Source organism: Bidens hawaiensis, unplaced genomic scaffold, assembly GCF_021521415.1.
Source record: "Bidens hawaiensis isolate Kalapana, Puna unplaced genomic scaffold, B.hawaiensis_p1.1 tig00004817_1, whole genome shotgun sequence".
Lineage (NCBI taxonomy): Eukaryota > Viridiplantae > Streptophyta > Magnoliopsida > Asterales > Asteraceae > Bidens > Bidens hawaiensis.
In genome coordinates this window covers 1295211-1309381 of record NW_027491300.1, presented here as the reverse complement: position 1 = coordinate 1309381, position 14171 = coordinate 1295211, and positions in this window count along the sequence as shown.

The following is a 14171-nucleotide window of genomic DNA, read 5'->3' as shown; positions in this document are numbered from 1 at the left end:
TTGGAAAGTTGACTTTGGGTTTGACCAATTATCAAGACCCGAACCAACAACCCGAAACACTCGTTAAAACCCGTTTTAGTATCTATATTACAAAGGGACTTGCATTCTCGCATTTTTACCCACCTTATTACTTAACCTAGGTTGAGTAAATATTAAGGGCTAGATACTTTAACCCGGTTTCGAGCAAACTTATATCTTTAAAGGATTATTGTTACAGTTTATTAAATATTTACATTTTTAAACCTTAAACTTTAAATGGTTTGCATTTATTATCATTTATTTTATTTAAAGACTTCCTAGACAACCATTATAATTTAAGAGTTCTTTTCATATAGACTTTGCTCGTTAAAGCTCATCCTTCCAGTTAGTCATCATTCTTTACCGAACCATGTTTTATACTTGAAAGTGAGTACTTTTCATACCTCGTTTTCCATCTTTCGTTTTGGGGGTGATATTTCATACTTATTCAAGCTAAATGTTTTATACTTGAGTCTTAAACCACAAACTTATTTGTATACCTTACTTTAAATAAATGCTCGATTTGGTGTTCTATGCTTACATGCTTATGTGTTTACCTCTTTTGGTTGGTTGATTCATAAATCCGTGAACTATCTGGTATTCTCTTATAGCACGGTGCCGTTAATGTATTCTTATTAACGACCTCATGAAATCCGAATCTATTTGGTATTCTCTTATAGACGGTGCCACTAATGTATTCTTATTAGCGACCTCATTTTATCCAAATTATTGCTTTTATTTATTGTTTCGTATACAAGTTGTGGCATTTCTTATTATATACATATTTGTTCAAAACTATGAAATTGCTCACCAACCTTTGTGTTGACAAACTTTATTTTATGCAATGTTACAAGTTTGAGTTTTGTTGACTCGAGGACTTGACGAAAAACATTACAAAGACTATTAGGATATTAGTAAAACGAACGATATATTTGTCTACTTGTATTCAATTTGTGTGTAATAACAAGATGTGTTGTTTATTGATTTATGATATAAATGAGTTGATTAAATATTGTCACTTTAATAGTGTCTTGTGTATTTGTCCAATCACGTTGCACCCCGGCATGTTCCGTCGCCTTTGGTCGGGGTGTAACAGCTTGTGTGAGTCTCTTCTTCAATTATTCAAAAGCTTCCTCCTGAAACTTACCCCAACTGAATACGTCAGACTTTCGGGTCATACCGGTCAACGGTGCAGCTATCTTGGAGAAGCCTTCGGTGAATCTCCTATAATAGCCGGCCAACCTTAAGAAGCTTCGTTTATCAGTCGGGTTCTGCGGAGTCTTCCAACTCATTATCGCCTCAATCTTAGCTGGGTCCACAGTAATTCCTTCAGGATTGATCACGTGACCTAGATGCGCACTTCGAAAACTTAGCATACAACTTCTCTTCCTTCAACTTCTCTAATACTTCTCTTAGATGCTCAGCATGGTCGGACTCGCTCTTAGAATAAATCAATATATCGTCAATGAAAACGATAACTGATTTGTCTAATATCGGCCGACATACCCTATTCATCATATCCATAAATGCTATAGAGGCGTTCGTTAGACCGAACGACATTACGAGGGACTCGTAGTGTCCATACCGCGTTCGAAAAGCTGTTTTAGGGATGTCTGCCTCTTTCACCTTCAACTGATGATAGCCTGATCTAAGGTCTATTCGTGAGAACCAACTCGAACCTTGTAGTTGATCAAACAAATCATCGATCCGTGGCAACAGATATCTGTTATTTATCGTAAGCTTGTTCAACTCACGATAGTCTATACACATTCTCATACTTCCATCCTTCTTCTTAACAAACAACACCGGTGAGCCCCACGTGGAAACACTCGGCCTAATAAAACCTTTATGGAGGAGTTCTTATCGTTGGGACATCAGTTCTTTCATCTTAGATGGCGCCAGGCGGTAAGGTGTTTTCGCGACAGGCTGCGCTCCTGGTATTAAGTCTATCTGGAATTCTCTCTCTCGCTCCGGTGGCAACCCCGGAAGGTCCTCAGGGAACACTTCTGGGTAGTTTCACACAATAGGAACATCTTTCACTTCTTTCATCTCGACCGTAGCTTTAACAACATACGCCAGGTAGGCACCGCACCCTCGCCTTAACAATCCTTCGGCTTTTATCATCGAAATGACGTTAAGCCCTGAACTTTCTTTGTCACCATAGACCGTCACTGTACCACCATCCAAGGACTTTAACCTTATCAGCCTACTCTTACACACTATCTGAGCCTCAAACTCAGATAGCCAATCCATTCCCAAAACTACCTCAAACCCTCCTAAGGTCATAACGTACAGGGTAACAGGGAACTCACGTCCCTTTTAACTCTATCTTACAATTATTAACCATTCTCATTATCCTAACCGAGGTTTCACTCGTGGTTTCTACTTTAAAGGTTTCAGACACACGACACCATTTCATTTTTGCTAACTCACTAAATGTCGTAGCTACAAAACTTCTATTCGCAACAGAATCAAAAAGTATTGAAGTGGAAATACCGTTTACTAGAAATGTAACTATCACGAAATCTGGGATCTGCTTGGCCTGTTCTTGGGTCAACATGTAGGCCCTTGTCCTCGGCCTTACTTGTTCAACATCTTTCTTCTCACTTCCTCCAGCTTCACTACCGGTGCAAGCCCTTGCTAGGTCACTGGTCTGACTGCACCTATAACATGCGGGCTTTGCATGGCATTCCTGAGCAAAATTCCCCATCATCCCACATTTGTAACATACATTTGACCCCAGCTTGCACTCCCCCTCGTGAGACTTTCCACACTTGTGACACACATCAAAACCAGTACCCCACTTGCACTCAGCAGCGTGCATTTACCACAAGTCTTGCACGAACTCTTCTCCCACACCTTCTGCTTCTTGTCCCTAGGGTTCCACAATTGAGTACCGGGTCGTTTGACTGGAGCGATCAATTTCTTTTCTTTCTTCTCTGCCACCACCACATCGTCCACTGCCAGGTCGTTGTAAACTATCTCTGTGAGTTCGACAGCAGAGTCAAAGGTAGTAGGTTTACTTGCCCTGACTAAGGTTCCGGCGTTTTGTGGAAGTCCTCTTATGTAGCACTTGATCCTTTTCACCTCAGTGTTCACCATATCAGGCACCAACCTAGACATGCGGTGGAATTCAGTAGTGTACTCGCGGTGTGTCATTTTACCCGCCTTCAAGTTTAGAAACTTCATCACCACCCTCTCAACCTCAGCACCAACATAGTAACATTTCATGACCATCTCCTTCAAGTCATTGCACCTCAAAGCCTCAATCTCTTCCCGCGTCTTCCTCTGCTCTACCGACTCCCACCAGTACATAGCTTCATCTCCGAACGAATGGGTGGCATAACCCACTGTTTGGTCACGACGACACTCGCTAATTCGGATAACCTTGTCTATGGCGGGTATCTATTGGAGAGTTGTGATTGCATCCCTCAAACTAGTCAGCTTCGGCGGGTCACAACCTTTTAATGACTTGTTGTTACACCCGCCTCGGCCCCTCCTTATGTCATCAACCTTCATAGACCTAACCTCGCTCGAGTCACCTTTCTCCCTCTCATCATCCTTCTTACCATTCTCTCATGACCTCTCAGCAGTTCTGGCATGGCTTCCAGTAGACTTTTCAGATAGTAGGTTCTTTACTGCAGCAGATACAGCTTGAGCAATGGCAGCCTAAACCGCAGGATCAAGTTGATACTCTTCATTGTTGCTTTGATTCTGTCCAGCTGCAATTCCTTCTCACATTGTGTTAGTAACGGGTTCTACAGAAGGTTCTTCGACAATACGTGGTCTACCACGACGTCCAGTACGACCTCTTTGTCCAGCAACTTTCCTAGCTCCAGCCATTCGTTAACAATAAGGAAATACAAGCGTCATCACTTAAGGAACTATTTAGTACAAGGATAGTAAGGCTAACAGGTAATAACAGTGGCTAGCTGTGATTAGCTGATCACGTTACTCTCCGTGTCCTATACACTTCCCTTTGTGAGTCCACTTGTGCTAGTTCTACTTCTAATCAGTTAGACAATCAAACAGTTCATATAATCACATATTTATATCCCTAGAAGTTAAGCTAGATTCCTTACACTTTCTTACATTACATGTGAAATTAATCACATACGTCACCTTTACTTAGCTTGCTTGAGTGACACATGGCTTTCTTGAACTGGCATCATCTTTCTTTTCTCCTTAAGTCCCATTCTCTGTTCGAGTCTAAGCATGTAGGATGCTTAATTCTCTCGAACTTATGCTCTGATACCAACTTGTAAGGCCCCGATCCTGGTGCCATACTTTAGCGTTGGATTTACTCATAACATAATTTTAAATATCATAGTTAATTAAAAGTTTCACGGAAAAAAGAAAACTCAACATTCATTACAATCATTCGATACTTGTCTTAAAAACAGAACATAAATAGTTTATTTAAAACATCATGACAAAACTTCTTTGGATGCCAGTCCCCTAGATCTTGCCACGTGTCTTTCTCTCAAGGCAACTGCTTCAATCTACTCACCTGCGTGCACACTAAAAGTCAGCTATGCTAAGTAAGTTATAGTAAATACAGGTAACATACAATACATTCACATACTTACATACATACGCATCCGAAGATACATATACATACATAGCTTTTTACCTTTCTTTATACTATGGGTTAATTAAGGTTTATATACTATGGGTCATGGGCTTAAGCCCATTATCTTTCTCCATTCCTTATTAACCCAAGTCTATTACCCATTTTACTTAACCCAACACTAGCCCGACTCATAATAACTCCTATTTTATTTCATTAACCGAAACGAGAAAACGAGATGTTACACACTGATGCACAAAAGATATCCCATGCCTCAAAGAGGCATGACCCATTCTGGTCCCCATGTAGTACAACACATGCTCCTGATGTACTTTTTGGCATATTGCTAGGCACGGGGCATGCTTGGGTGAGGCTTGTCCTGTGCTGCTCCCCGTACATTTATTACGCTCTGATTTGTACTTGCGGCAGAATTGATAGGCACGGAGCATGCTTGGGTGAGGCATGACCCCGTGTGTCGGCATCAGAGGGAATATTGTACTTTTGATCTTCTGAGGAGGCATGGGGCATGTCTGAGTGAAGATTGGCCCGTTCATAGCCGATGTATCTTCAGATGGGAATATGGGCATGCTTGGGTTAGGGACAACCCATGCTTAGGGTCAGACTTTCATTTTCCTTGATTTTTTCTTTGTTTTTCATCATGTTTGGTTTTCTAAACTCGTTTTTCCTACAAAAACAAATTAAACCTTATTAGTACCGATTCTCAATTAGTAATCTCAAGAAAATAACATTAATCGGGTAATAAATGATGTAATTAGGATGTATAAATAATTATTTATCAATCATCACCAGGATCTAATGTTTTTCCTCGCTATATCGTGTGTCTACGTTTACTTTTACCGCAATTAGCTACCCGTTTTTTTGAAGAGAATACTACCTCAATTATTAGATTTGTTCACAAAGTTGCTTTGGTAATTTTTAACCTAAACAGTTTGGTGCCCACCGTGGTTGCTTTGGTAATTTTTGACCAAAACAGCTTGGATTCTGTCCAGCTGCACTTCCTTCTCACCTTGTGTTAGTAACGGGTTCTACAGAAGGTTCTTGTACAATACGTGGTCTACCACGACGTCCAGTACGACCTCTTTGTCCAACAACTTTCCTAGCTCCAGCCATTCGTTACCAATAAGGAAACACAAGCGTCATCATTTAAGGAACTATTTAGTACAAGGATAGTAAGGCTAACAGGTAATAACAGTGGCCAGCTGTGATTAGCTGATCACGTTACTCTCCGTGTCCTATACACTTCCCTTTGTGAGTCCACTTGTGCTAGTTCTACTTCTAATCAGTTAGACAATCAAACAGTTCATATAATCACATATTTATATCCCTAGAAGTTAAGCTAGATACCTTACCCTTTCTTACATCACATGTGAAATTAGTCACATATGTCACCTTTACTTAGCTTGCTTGAGTGACACATGGCTTTCTTAAACTGGCATCGTCTTTCTTTTCTCCTTAAGTCCCATTGTCTGTTCGAGTCTAAGCATGTAGGATGCTTAATTCTCTCGAACTTATGCTCTGATACCCTCTTGTAAGGCCCCGATCCTGGTGCCATACTTTAGCGTTGGATTTACTCATAACATAATTCTAAATATCATAGTTAATTAAAAGTTTCACGGAATAAAGAAAACTCAACATTCATTACAATCATTCGATACCTGTCTTAAAAACAGAACATAAATAGTTTATTTAAAACATCATGACAAAACTTCTTTGGATGCCAGTCCCCTCGATCCTGCCATGTGTCTTTCTCTCAAGCCAACTGCTTTAATCTATTCACTTGCGTGCATACTAAAAGTCAGATATGCTAAGTAAGTTCTAGTTAATACAGGTAACATACAATACATTCACATACTTACATACATACGCATCCGAAGATACATATACATACATAGCTTTTTACCTTTCTTTATACTATGGGTTAATTAAGGTTTATATACTATGGGTCATGGGCTTAAGCCCATTATCTTTCTCCATTCCTTATTAACCCAAGTCCATTACCCATTTTTCTTAACCCAACACTAGCCAAACTCATAATAACTCCTATTTTATTTCATTAACCGAAACGAGTAAACGAGATGTTACACACTGATGCACAAAAGATATCCCATGCCTCGAAGAGGCATGACCCGTTCTTGTCCCCATGTAGTACAACACATGCTCCTGATGTACTTTTTGGCATATTGCTAGGCACGGGGCATGCTTGGGTGAGGCTTGTCCTGTGCTGCTCCCCGTACATTTATTACGTGTGCTTTGATTTGTACTTGCGGCAGAACTGATAGGCACGGAGCATGCTTGGGTGAGGCTTGACCCCGTGTGTCGGCATCAAAAGGATGGAAGAGTACTGGGGACAATCAAAAAGGATGAAGACTTGACTTACTTTCATGATGAAGATCTGATGGATATAAGGGATTTGTTCATACCTGAAAGTCATACTCACTACCAAATCCTTGATATCTTTAGGCTGAGAGCTGCATCAGTAATAGTCAACAGAAGACAAGGCCGCCCACAATGCAAGGAAGAGACAAGATTCCTAAATTAGACTTTGTTGTGTAATGTCTTCGGACAGAATTTTGATTATGTAATTTGGTTATGTTATGAATATGTACTTTGGTTTTAATTTGATGAGTATTTTGACTAAGTGTAAGTAACCATAGAATGTTTTGGGTTAGCTGAGGTGTTCCAATCTATGGGGAGATTGTTGAGTCAAAGATTTGACCAAAGTGAGATATATGGAAGATTGGAATCTTCTCAACCTCCTCAGAATTCGCTAAGTATGGATCCGGGCACGCCTTAGACCTCCGAGCAAGCTTTTACTTAGCCGGGCATGATATTTTGTCTATCGGGCAAGGTTATCTTTAAGAAGTCTTCTTTAGTGGATATCCGAGTAGGGTTTGCAAATTAGTGTATTACTGGGCAAGGTTCACTAATTTATGCCAATCCAGGCAAGGATCACTATATCAAGCAAGTCTGTTCTTCATAGCCAAGTAAGGTTTACTTCCGAGTAAGCTTTTGGCTAACCAAGCTCTGAAGCCAAGTGATTGGAAGACTGGGCAAGGTATTCATTAATAATACAGTGGTGCAAGTACGCTTGATGATTTAATGGAATATCTTTAAGTAACATCGGGCAAGGTTCAACTCAAGCAAGGAACAGTGCTGCCGAGCACACTTTGCTAATAAGTTATTTTGTAGCAAAGAGTTGAAAGGGACCATTGAAGAACAAGATTACTCGTAAGGGTTTGTCGGGCAAAGTCTGGTAAAGTCAAGAAGATTGAAGTCTACCCGGTGAGTATTTTACTTAGTAAAATACTCTTCAAGTAAAGCCTACCCGGAAACTGATCCCGGGCACACTTCTATGTTACCAAGTTCTGAAGGATGGCAGAGCACACAGCCTACTTGGAAAATGAATATTGTTGCAAAGCCTACCCGGAAGACTTGTTTTACACTTAGAATAATTTTGAATATGTATTATCATTTGGGGTTTCTAGAAGGAATGACAGCTGTAAAGGAGGTGTCAGGCCTATAAAAGGGATAAGTTAGGGCACACCTCCTAAGGTAGACAGACTCATTAATTCAGAGAGAATATTATTGAGTGTGACGGCTGTCTTAGAATAGTACGGACATAACTTTCCTATCAAGAAACCCTAAATCTATTATCCTTTTGTATGATGAACTTTGTATGAATGGAAATATTTTGAGTGAATCTTGTGTGTGTTAGTCACCTTTGATTATTGATAGAAACTATCCTGTTTATTATTGATTCCGCCTTTAATAAACAATAATCTTTCTAAATATAGCAACCCGTCATTAACTCCCTTGTCGACACATCTATTTGTGTGAGTTATGACTTGATTTGAGTAAGATCCAGCTGAAATCGGGGACCTGACAAGTGGTATCAGAGCTTGTTGCTGCTATTTTGGAAAGATTCTTGTTGCTGATTGAAGATTTGAAGAAAGATGACGTAAGCAGACCACTGTTCCATTGAAAAGTGACGTCAGCAGCTCTGTTCTTCATTTTTTTTCCAGATCTACAATCTTTTGGTGTCTTCTCTTCCTTATTTTACTTAAAGCTTTACTTTTTATGTATAAATCTTGTTCTAATCGCATCAGACACATCAGATCTGAACAACCCGTTTTCAGATCTGATTATTTTTGAACTCTGTTTTTACAAAGAAACTATTTTTGATTTCTCAAAATGTCTGGTTACGAAGAACAAGAAGTGCCTACTAACAAGATTCCTAGACTGTATGGACATGAAAATTTCACAAAATGGAAGGTCTTGTTTGAAGCATCCATTTGCTATAATGATGTTGATATGTGGAACTCAATCAGGAATGGTCCAAAAGGCATTGTTGAGGAAGGTGCAAATCCAGCAGCAGTTGCTGCTGTGAGAGAAATAATGATAAAACTAGATGACAAGGCTTTAGAAATGTTAAAGCTAGGCCTGTCTTGGGAGATACTTACCAAGGTTTCACATCATGCCACTGCCAAGGAAATGTATGATGCAATACTTGAAATGTTTGAGGGAAACATTGAGCTCAAAAACATCAAGAAGCAGAGACTGAAGAGAGGTTTAAGTATAAAGACGGAGAAAGGTTGAAGTCCATTCTTGAAAGGTTCTTAGCAATAGTGAATGATCTCAGAACCACAGATTATGTCATGACTGACTTTGACCTGAATACCAAGTTGCTCAACTCTATGCCAAAGGAATGGTACACTGCTTGCAAATTCATCCTTCAGAAGCACAACTTCAATGATTTGAAATTGGATGATGTAGTGTGCTTCCTTAAAGCTGCAGAGATTGAGATGATAGAGAATGAGATGATTAAGGAGGAAAGACCTTGTTTCAATGTTTCAAATGCATTGATTGCACCCATGGGAAATTTGACTACCAAGAATCAACAACAAATTCCCATTATTGAAGAACCAATTGAGCTTAATGCTGATACTCCAAAATCTTTTGTTAGTGGTAGCACAAGTAATCTTGGAAACCAGCAACGGTTCAATGTGCAACTGATTGATGAAACTGATTCTGCCTCAATGGCAAGTGGGCATGTACCGCATAGTAGTGGTGGAAATGGTCAAGGCAGTGAAACACAGGCCTTGTTTTCAATGTTTACAGAGTCATATAATGCTTTTGTTGCAAAGAATTTAATTCACACAGGTGTGGTATAAGATGATCTTGAGTAGATAGATGTTGATGACTTGGAGGACATGGATTTGAAGTGGCAAGCAGCCATGTTGGCTCTTAGAAGCAAAAGGCTATACAACAGGACTGGTAGGTCACTCCTATTAGGGCCAAATGAAAGGATTGGTTTTGATAAGTCAAAAGCCATTTGCTATAATTGTTAACAGCCTGGTCATTTTGCAAGAGAATGTAACATTCCAAGAAACTTTCAAATGAACCAGTTTCAAAATCAACCAAGAAATCAACAACCTCAATATCAACAAAATCAGCAGAGAATCAACAACAACAACTTCAACAACAATCCCAACAACAACTATAATCCCCACTTCAACAACTTCCAACCTCAAATGAACAATCATAATCAAGTATTTCAGAGAAACAACAACCAAAACCTTCAAACTGTTCCAAACAACACTGTTCCAGCCAACCAAAATCAAATCAGAAATCAAGGAAATGTTGCTGTAGCTACACTGCATGAGGGTAACTTTGATTGGAGCAATCATGAAGAAGACATTGCAGATGATATCAAGAAAGCAAATGTGGCATTCATGGCCATAATTCAGAAAGAAACTGGATCATCATCTCAGGTACATTATGCTCCTACTATTGATTTAAATGAAATTATCAATGAGTTAAAAGTAAAAGTAGGCAAGCTGAAAAGTGAGTGTTTTAAGAAACAAAGTATTATCAATGCATATGAGGCAAGTGAACTGATAAGTGAAGAAAGAATGAAAAGTTTGGAAGAAGATTGTGTAAACAGTTATAGAGCTCAGAAAAGGTTCACAACTGAAATAGAAGGATTGAAGAAAATGATTATAGAAGAGAAGGTGCATAACACAAAACTGCAAGCTGACAATGAATTCTTGAAGAACTTGGTCTCCACTGGAAACATCTCTGGAATTCTAAACCAAGTAAAGGAAGAAGACAAGTACAAAGCAGTACCACCACCATTCAACAACAACTTTATGCCAAAAGTTGATAAAGAGAAAAGAAGTGCATATCTACAACAATTCAAAGATTTTTTTTAAGACAAAGAAGAAGTTGTAGATTTGTACAAGAATGTTGAAGTGAATGAAGAAGGAGAATTTGTAGTGAAGAAAGATGTGAAAGAATAAAAATCAATTGGAGTTCAAGTCTCTGAAGATGACTTTGATTCAATTGATTTGAATCAAGATGACTTGAGTGATTTGAGTGATCAAATCACTGATGAGGAAATCAAAGCTGCTGAAAGAGGAAGAAAATACAAGAAACCAGAATCCATTGACAAACTTCCAATGTATCCACCTGTCACACCAAGAATGAAGAAACAGAATGAAAGAATGAAGAGAGATCATGTGTCCTTTGACATATGTGAAAAGAAGAAGGTTACTTACAATGCTGTAAGGCCTCCAAGCAAAGAAATATTGGAAAAGATAAAGCAGAACAACAAGAAAAGGGTGAAAGAAAATGTGGATGTTGAAAACTTTATCCCAACTTATCCTATTTTTTTCTAATCATGAGGTGCAAGATATTGGAGAAGTGGAAACCATGGAAGACTATGAGAAGAGATAATCAAGACATAGAGAGAGTCAAGATGAAGAACCACTGAATATGCAAACGATTGTGTTAGTTAAGAGCAAGACTGAAAGACAAGACATCAAGATTGAGGAGTTTGTTCCTTTTTTCAATCAATTTTGATAGTTTAAAAAATCAGAAGACCATTAGAGTCAAAGAACCAAGACCAAGTGAAAGGTTCAGAAAGGGAAGTGATCATGAGAAATACAAAGGAAAGGTTTGGTGCAAGAAGTGTGATGAGTATGGTCATCATACAGATTCTTGTAATGAAAGACTCAAATTCAAGCCTTTTCATGTCCCAGATGAAACAAAGTATGGACAAGACTTTGTTGTGTACAAGCAAAAGTATGATGAATACCTAGGAAAGGGAAAAGTTTTTGAAAAGGAAGATCTGAAGAAAGAAAGCCAGAAACCATCAATGAAAGCCAAGAAACATGTGGCTAAACAAGCTCATAGGAGTCAGTCTCCTGTAAAGCATGAGAGAAATGTCAAAAAGAACTTTCAACCCTTGAGAATCATTCCAAAAAGGGATACACAATCTGTCAAATCTGATAGTTCTCAAGGATCACCAAACAATGAAAAGACAAGAATCAGAGGTGTATTCCATAGAAAGAAACCAACTGAACTTACTGGTGATGAAAAGTTTCTAATGAAACATGGATTTGAACCTGAAGGATTCCTTTGGAAACCTAAGGTCGAAACTAAGATTGAGATAGTTGCTGATGTTAGAGATTACTCTGAAAAGAAAGATTATGTAGTGAAAGAGTATGACATTGCATCAAGAGAGAGTCTATGCTCAGTCTCATTTATCAAAACCCCAAGAGAGTGTGGTTATGAAATAGATAACTCAGACAATATAGAAGTCACTCATGAAGATCCTGAACCAACAACACTCACTTCCCAAGCTGCCACTGAAACTGAATCTGATGAGCTGCAAGTTGATCAAGCTTGCACTTCATCACTAAACTGATCAAAATTTTCTTTTGTGCAGGAACAGTCCATTCCTCTGAATGACATATGGTACATGGATAGTGGATGTTCTAGGCACATGACTTGTGACAGGAGGTCACTTGTCAATTATGAAGAAAAGTTCGAAGGTCCTGTAGCATTTGGGAGTGATGAAAATGGTGGAAAGATTGTTGGAAAAGGAATTTTGACAAATGGAAAAGTTTCCTTTGATAATGTGTTTCATGTTGAAGGTCTACAGTATAATCTACTGAGCATATCACAAATGTGTGATAAGGGTTACAAAGTCTGTTTTGATGATTCCCACTGTTTCATTCTAAAACCTGAGTTTGTAATCCCACCTGAAATGATTATGATGATGGCACCAAGAAATGGCAACCTATATGAATTAAACATGAAAGAAGCTGTTTCAAGAGGAGGTGCACGTTTTGTATCCAAAGCCACTGAAAATGAGTCAAAATTGTGGCATAGGAAAATTTGTCATGTGAACTTAAAGAACATGAATAGACTTGTCAAGGGTGAGCATGTAATAGGCTTACCTACAAGAGAGTTCAAACTGGAAGATCATTGTAGTTCATGCTAGAAAGGCAAACAACACTAATCCTCTCATAAGACAAAGCTCATCAATTCAATTGATCAAGTACTTGAACTACTTCACATGGATCTCTTTGGTCCTGTGAGTGTGCCAAGTATAGGAAAGAAAAGATATTGTTTTGTGATTATTGATGACTATTCAAGATATACTTGGGTTTATTTCCTGAGTACCAAGGATGAGACTGTAGAGCTGATTAAGGGTTGTGTAATAATGATTGAGAAAAAAATGAATAAGAAGGTTAAAATGATGAGAAGTGACAATGGTACTGAGTTCAAAAATGGAGTTATTTAAGAATTTTGTGCAGAAAAAGGAATACTTCAACAATTCTCTGCTCCTAGAACTCCTGAACAAAATGGTGTTGTAGAAAGAAGGAATAGAACTTTGATTGAAGCTACAAGAACCATGTTAGCAGATGCTAATTTACCTGTTACTTTTTGGGCTGAAGCCATTAATACAGCCTGCTATGTTCAGAACAGGGTACTTGTCAACAAAAGGCATAACAAAACTCCTTATGAAATATTCCACAACAGAAAGACTTATATCAAGTTTTTCAAGCCCTTTGGATGCAAATGTTTTCTTCTGAACACAAGGGATTATTTGAACAAGTTTCAAACAAAATCTCTAGATTGTTTCTTTGTTGGATATTCTACACACTCAAAAGCATACAGAGTATATGTGAAAGACCATTTGAGTGTTATAGAATCATCTGACATCATTTTTAATGAGAATCAATTCAATACAGTTGATGGTGCAACATGGCTGTTTGATCATGAGAAGTTAATAAGGTCTTTCAAGATTTATCCTGAAGACTTTGATGACTCACTCTACAAGACCAGTGCAATTGAAGAGAAAAAGAAGAAACCATTGGACTTAGAAGAGTTGTGGAAAAAGGTTGCTAGAAAAGAACATGAATATACTTTTATGAAGAATTCCTCATGTGATATTGTTGAACAAGATCAAGAAAATAATCAAGAAAACAATCATAGTCCTGAACATGATCATACTGAGATTAACCAAGACAATCAAGAAGTACAAAATGATCAACTTTAGAATGAGGGAAACACAAACCAAGCAAATGAAGAAGAAGCTGCATCTACTGCAAGGTTTCAAGATCTGTTTCAAAGACTGAATTTAGAAAACAATGGTGCATCTACTTCAGGACAAAATAATGAAGACGCACCAGAATTTCATGATGCAGAAAATGATTTGATCATTGAAGAACCAGATCTCAATGAAACAAATCTTGACACAAATGTGTCTACA